Here is a 6,000-nt window from a genome sequence, read left to right as displayed (position 1 = left end):
TTTTTTGGCAATACTGTCTTGCCTTCAGATCATAAGCTAAGGCTGTTTCCCAAGAGCTGAAATCTCCCTGAGAAGTTAGCCTGTCAAGCAAATTAAATTTATTGCTGCAATAATATGAGCCAGCTTTGATGGTTTTTTACATGTGGATGTTTTACATATGGATGATTTTACATGTGAATGTTCCTTCCCTGAAGTCTCTCCCTGAGAAGTTAGCATGTCAAGCAAATAACATTTACTGTTGCAATAATATGAGCCAGCTTTGATGGTTTTACATGTGGATGTTATTCCTTCCTTGAAGCCAGCCGTTTTACAATTTGGGAGACTGATGTTCCAAACTGAAAGCATGAAGATGCATCATGGAAGTATTTTCTGCATCAATGGATTATTTTTAGACCTGATGGTTGTCATAAACTGAAAGCAGAAAGTGTGACGTGACATTAAAGCTGGATGTCTCACTCGAAAGAACAGTTTCTTCTATACTGGCCATGTCGCACCGAGTAAGATAAAAAAAAATAAAGCATGACCTGGAGAGTTTAAGAATCCGAAGGGGCGTGGAGGGGGACCGGGAGTGAAGTGTGTGTGTTGGAACAGCTGAAGGCTGCTTTGGGATCGCCTGGAATGCGGTAGCAGACCAGCCAGCAGGACTTTTATGGAAACTCGCAGCCTGAGACGTAACTGCAGCCAAACGGCGCTCTGTCTAATCTCAGAGCGGCGGATACAAGGCTCGGCTCTTAACCGGTTGGGATTATTATTCTTCTTCTGCGTAGCAGACCCCCGCGGAGTTCACAGTCAAAGGGCACCTGCTTCCACGAGGTGAGGCTCAAACGTCCCCGCTGTGGGACCAGGGTTTGTTTACTTCTTCGGGGAACCTTGTTTCAGGCGCCCAGAGCTCGGCTTCAGAGCGCGCGAAGGAGCCCGGAGTGCTGAGGAGGAGGCACGCGGACAGACTGGGCAGCACGAGCTGTGAGCGGGCTCCTTGGGGCTCGCGCTGCCACGTGACCGCAGCTGGCTGAAAATTCCGTTTCTCTGACCGTTGCTCTTTTCTTTCCTTTCTTCCAGCGCGGTCTCTGTTTTCTTCTTTTATCTCACATTTCCTTGTAATATGGCTGCACCACTGCTCCCCTTTCTTCGCCTCTGTCTTGGTCCCCTGCCTCTTATAATAGATCATCAGTTAGCCAGCAGCTCCTGAGCTATTTCTAGAAGTCACACGTCCAACCTTTCCCCTCTTTCTGCTTCTGTGCACTTGGTTTCCAACTTTAAGGGTGCCAATAGGTGCTGAACACCCCCAGAATTGCCTTAATTGTATGTGTGTGTGTAGGGGGGTGGGATATTTCGGTTTAGCACTCCCAAACATTTTGAAATGTTTCAAGAGTTCTCCAGACTGGAGTCACAGCAGAAATGATGTTCTTCTAGTCCAGAATTGACATGCCACAGTTTTGATTTAGGGCTTTGATTTATTTAGGAACAGTGGGACTGTTGCCCAGGCTTACAGAAATTTAAATCATTTCTCCTTTTTTCAGTGAATATTACTTTGGTTTCTCTTGTCTGGCCTACAGTTGGAAAGTTCTGGGTTATTTACTATGTGGAAAGATCCTTACAAAAAAAAAAAAAAAAAAAGGCTTTGAAAAATCAAGCTTTTTTTTTTTTCAGAACCATGTTACATATCAGTCTTACCCAGAGATGTCAGACAGTATTGTAATTATGACAGATGAAAAAGCATGTCAATCATAAGAAACACAAATTTCCCTCAACTGGCTGACAAGTTTCTCTGGGTCCATGTACAGATCATGTACATATTTCACTTCTGTTATTTTTAGGAGGTGATTGATTTTGTAGTAACTGCATCATTGCAAGACTATGCACTGATTAACACTAGCCTGCAATCACTTTTATTAGGCTCATACTCTGTAATGAAAAAGTCAGGACTGGAGTCATCCTTGTCATGATGCTGGATCCTAAGAGAGAGTGAGAGACCTAGTGAGCAAGGGGCAGCCAGATTTTCACTTTTACCTGTCAAACCTTGGAGCTGACTACTGATTCAAGTAGGCTTAAGCAGTGGAATTGCGGGAGAGGGGCACTGGGGCCATCGCTTTACCAATATTTACCCAAAAGAACACCAGTAAAAAGGTATGCGGCTAGCTCTGAATTTGGCTGATTTATTTTAGAAAGTAAGAATGACAGTAATATTTCCATCTGATGTTTCTTTTATTGGACAAAAGTGTATTTCTGAAAGGAAAGGGAGATAGGCCCCGAAAAACAAACAGGATGCTAGGAATTATTAAGAAAGGAATGGTTAACAAGACTAAGAATGTTATAATGCCCCTGTATCGCTTCAAGGTGCGACCGCACCTAGAGTATTGCGTTCAGTTTTGTTTCCTTATCTCAAGAAAGATATAGTGGCACTAGAAAAGGTTCAAAGAAGAGCATCCAATAAGATAAAGGGGATGGAACTCCTCTCGTATGAAGAAAGACTAAAGAGTTTAGGGCTCTTCAACTTGGAAAAGAGATGGCTGAGAGCAGATATGATTGAAGTCTACAAAATCCTGAGTGGAGTAGAATGGGTACAAGTGGATTTATTTTTCACTCCATCAAGAATTACAAAGACTAGGGGACACTCGATGAAGTTACAGGGAAATACTTTTAAAACTAATAGGAGGAAATATTTTTTTCAGTCAGAGAATAGTTAATCTCTGGAACGCATTGCCAAAAGTTGTGGTAAGAGTGGATAGCGTAGCTGTTTTTGAGAAAGGTTTGGGCAATTTCCTGGAGGACAAGTCCATAGTCTGTTTTTGAGAGGGACATGGGGGAGGCCGCTACTTGCCCTGGATCTGTAGCATGGAATGTTGCTACTCCTTGGGTTTTGGCCAGGTCCTAGTGACCTGGATTGGCCACCGTGAGAACAGGCTACTGGGCTTGATTCCTGGAGGACAAGTCCATAGTCTGCTTTTTAGAGGGACATGGGAAAGGCCACTACTTGCCCTGGATCAGTAGCATGGAATATTGCTACTCCTTGGGTTTTGGCCAGATACTAGTGACCTGGATTGGCCACCGTGAGAACGGGCTACTGGACTTGATGGACCATTAGTCTGACTCAGTAAGGCTATTTTTATGTTCTTATGTTTTTTGTACAGCTTACAGAAGACTTGTCTGAACTGTGATCTTGGACAGTTTGTCCCTTTTTGATTATTTTTTATTGGTTGTACCCATTGTTGATGGAACTGAATAAAGATATGAGGAAAAAAAAAAGAAGAAATAACTAATCATAATATTACAAAATAATATACATCTAAATTGGACTTTTGAGCATAATCCAGAAGTATTCTGGCGTGCAACTGAAAATTGCCATCACATTGTACAGCAAAGTAGCTTGAGCTATGGCCAGAACAACTAGATTGCTTTTTATGCTATCAAATTACTTAGGGGCCTTTTTGCTAAATTGCAGTAAGTTTTTCAACTTCTCGTGCTTTATCAGTAAATATTAACACATGGGAAGTGCAAAATCTGTGGGGTAATTGTTGGAGGTCGAACCCCGTATGAGCTTTACAGATACCACTAGAAGAAGGTTTGTTGGTTTGGTTTTTTTTACTATGTATTATGGTTACTTGCAATTAGTGCCTCCTCTGGAAGAGCTGGTAAGAATGCTTGTACTAACTGAGCAAGTGACGTGGTAAATGCTCTGTGTGCATTTAGTGCAGTGTTCAGGCCATGCCCATAACCCACCTGGTTCCCACCTCCTAACACAGCATGCTATTAACACACAAATTAATATGTACTGTGATGCCTGTGTGGTAACAGGAAAAACTAATTCACACTTAATTCTAAAACATGGACTTTGTTAAAGAAATTTTGTATAGTGCAGCAAATGCATATGTATTTAAACAACATAGCAAAGTCACTCATATCCTTAGGTCATGAATTATTCTTTTCAGCAAATGGAGGTCACAGATAGTGCTGCACATTGTCTTATCTATCTATCTGGCTGCTGAAAAGTTCTCAACCCAGCCAAGAGAAGGATAGAAACATAGAAACATAGAAATTGACGGCAGAAAAGGGCCATAGCCCATCGAGTCTGCCCATACCAATGATTCACTCCCTGATTCTTACTCTCCCAGAGATCCCACATGAATATCCCATTTTCTCTTGAAATCTAACACGCTGCTGGCCTCAATCACCCGCTGAGGCAGCTCGTTCCAATGATCGACCACCCTTTCGGTGAAGAAGTACTTCCTAGCATCACCCCGAAATTTCCCTCCCCTGATTTTCAGCGAGTGTCCTCTGGTTACCGAGGGCCCTGTAAGACTGAAGATATCATCTTTCACCTCTATACGCCCAGTAATATACTTAAAGGTCTCAATCATGTCCCCTCTCTCTCTTCGCTCCTCCAGTGAGTACATCCGCAGTTTTTTTAACCTTTCTTCATACGTGAGATCCTTGAGCCCCAAGACCATCTTGGTAGCCATTCGCTGAACTGACTCAATTCTCAACACATCTTTTCGGTAGTGTGGTCTCCAGAATTGAACACAATATTCGAGATGAGGTCTCACCATGGATCTGTACAATGGCATTATGACTTCAGGTTTTCTGCTGACAAAACCCCTACGGATACAGCCTATCATTTGTCTTGCCTTGGACGAAGCCTTCTCCACTTGATTGGCAGCCTTCATGTCGTCGCTAATGATCACTCCTAAATCACGTTCCACCGTGGTCCTGGACAAGGTTTCACCATTTAGTGTGTAAGTTCTGTGTGGATTTTTTTTGCCTAGGTGCATTACTTTACATTTTTTAGCATTAAAGCCTAGCTGCCAAGTTGATGACCACTGTTCAAGCTGTTTTAGGTCCTGCGTCATAAAGTCAGGCACACTGCTTTTGTTAACTATGTTGCATAGTTTGGCATCGTCGGCAAACAGTGATACTTTTCCTCTAAGTCCTAGGGTCAAATCTCCTATGAATAAATTGAATAGAATCGGCCCTAAGACGGAGCCCTGAGGTACTCCACTCATCACTGCTGACATTTTGGAGGGGGTACCGTTTACCATCACCCTTTGAAGCCTACCATCTAGCCAATTCCCTACCCATGTAGTGAATGTATCTCCTAATCCCATCGATTTTAGTTTGTTCAACAGCCTGCGGTGTGGGACGCTATCAAAAGCTTTGCTGAAGTCCAAATATATCACGTCAAGGGACTCACCGGCATCCAGATGATTGGTCACCCAATCAAAGAAGTCAATCAGATTAGATTGGCAGGACCTTCCCCTGGTAAATCCGTGTTGATGTGGATCACATAAATTTTCTTCGTCTAGAATTTTGTCAAGTTCCTGTTTGATCCATAGTGAGTTTACACACTATGGATGTGAGACTCACCGGTCTATAATTTCCTGTCTCTGTTCTGCAGCCCTTTTTGTGGAGTGGAATTACGTTAGCTGTGGAATTACGTTAGGATGTGGAGCCATGAAACTTACAAGTTATTCCAAACTTTTCTTGACACTTTTTGTTTCAACGAGTCAAATGCATCTAGCAAATGGGCACAAGTACAGTGGTGCCTCGCACAGCGAACGCCTCGCACAGCGAACGCTGCGCACAACGAACTTTATGTCTTGATTCGTACAACGGACTTCGTTTCACACAACGAAGTCCGGGGTTCCTGCGGGGTTGGATCGCAGCGGGGTTGGTCGAGCCGCGAGGGTAGTCTCCTTCTCCTTACCTGCCCTGTCGCAGCACACAGCCGAACGGAAATCTTCCCGATGTCAGCGCTGACGTCGGAGGGAGGGCTTAAGCAAAGCCCTCCCTTCCTCCGACGTCAGCGCTGACATCAGGAAGACTTCCGTTCGGCTGTGTGCGGCTGCGGCAGGGCAGGTAGGAAGAAGGCAATGGCGAACGAAAGAGGGGGGAGGGGGCGGTCTGCCCCGAAGAATGTGCACAGCTGGTCAGGTCCCCCGATCGACCGACAACAGGCCCGGCCGACAAACCTCCCTGCCCTGTAGCCGCGAATCTAAATTACCT

General features: G+C 44.1%; 1 protein-coding gene across 8 annotated transcripts in view; it reads left to right on the top strand.

Annotated features, from left to right (window-relative positions):
* The first annotated feature begins 330 nt into the window (after positions 1-330).
* Positions 331-6,000, top strand: part of NEXN (nexilin F-actin binding protein) — a 153,250-nt gene continuing 147,580 nt past the window's right edge. Inside the window, exon 1 of one of the 8 annotated variants that reach the window (XM_033915853.1) lies at positions 331-813. The gene's annotated coding sequence lies outside the window, so the exon portion shown is untranslated. Of the gene's footprint in view, positions 814-1,968; positions 2,128-6,000 lie in introns of those variants that run through there. The other 7 variants (XM_033915854.1, XM_033915857.1, XM_033915852.1 and 4 more) reach the window with 7 other exon arrangements.

This window comes from Geotrypetes seraphini, chromosome 12 (genome assembly GCF_902459505.1).
Source record: "Geotrypetes seraphini chromosome 12, aGeoSer1.1, whole genome shotgun sequence".
NCBI classification, from domain to species: Eukaryota; Metazoa; Chordata; class Amphibia; order Gymnophiona; family Dermophiidae; genus Geotrypetes; species Geotrypetes seraphini.
This window is presented reverse-complemented; position numbering and strand designations above follow the sequence as displayed.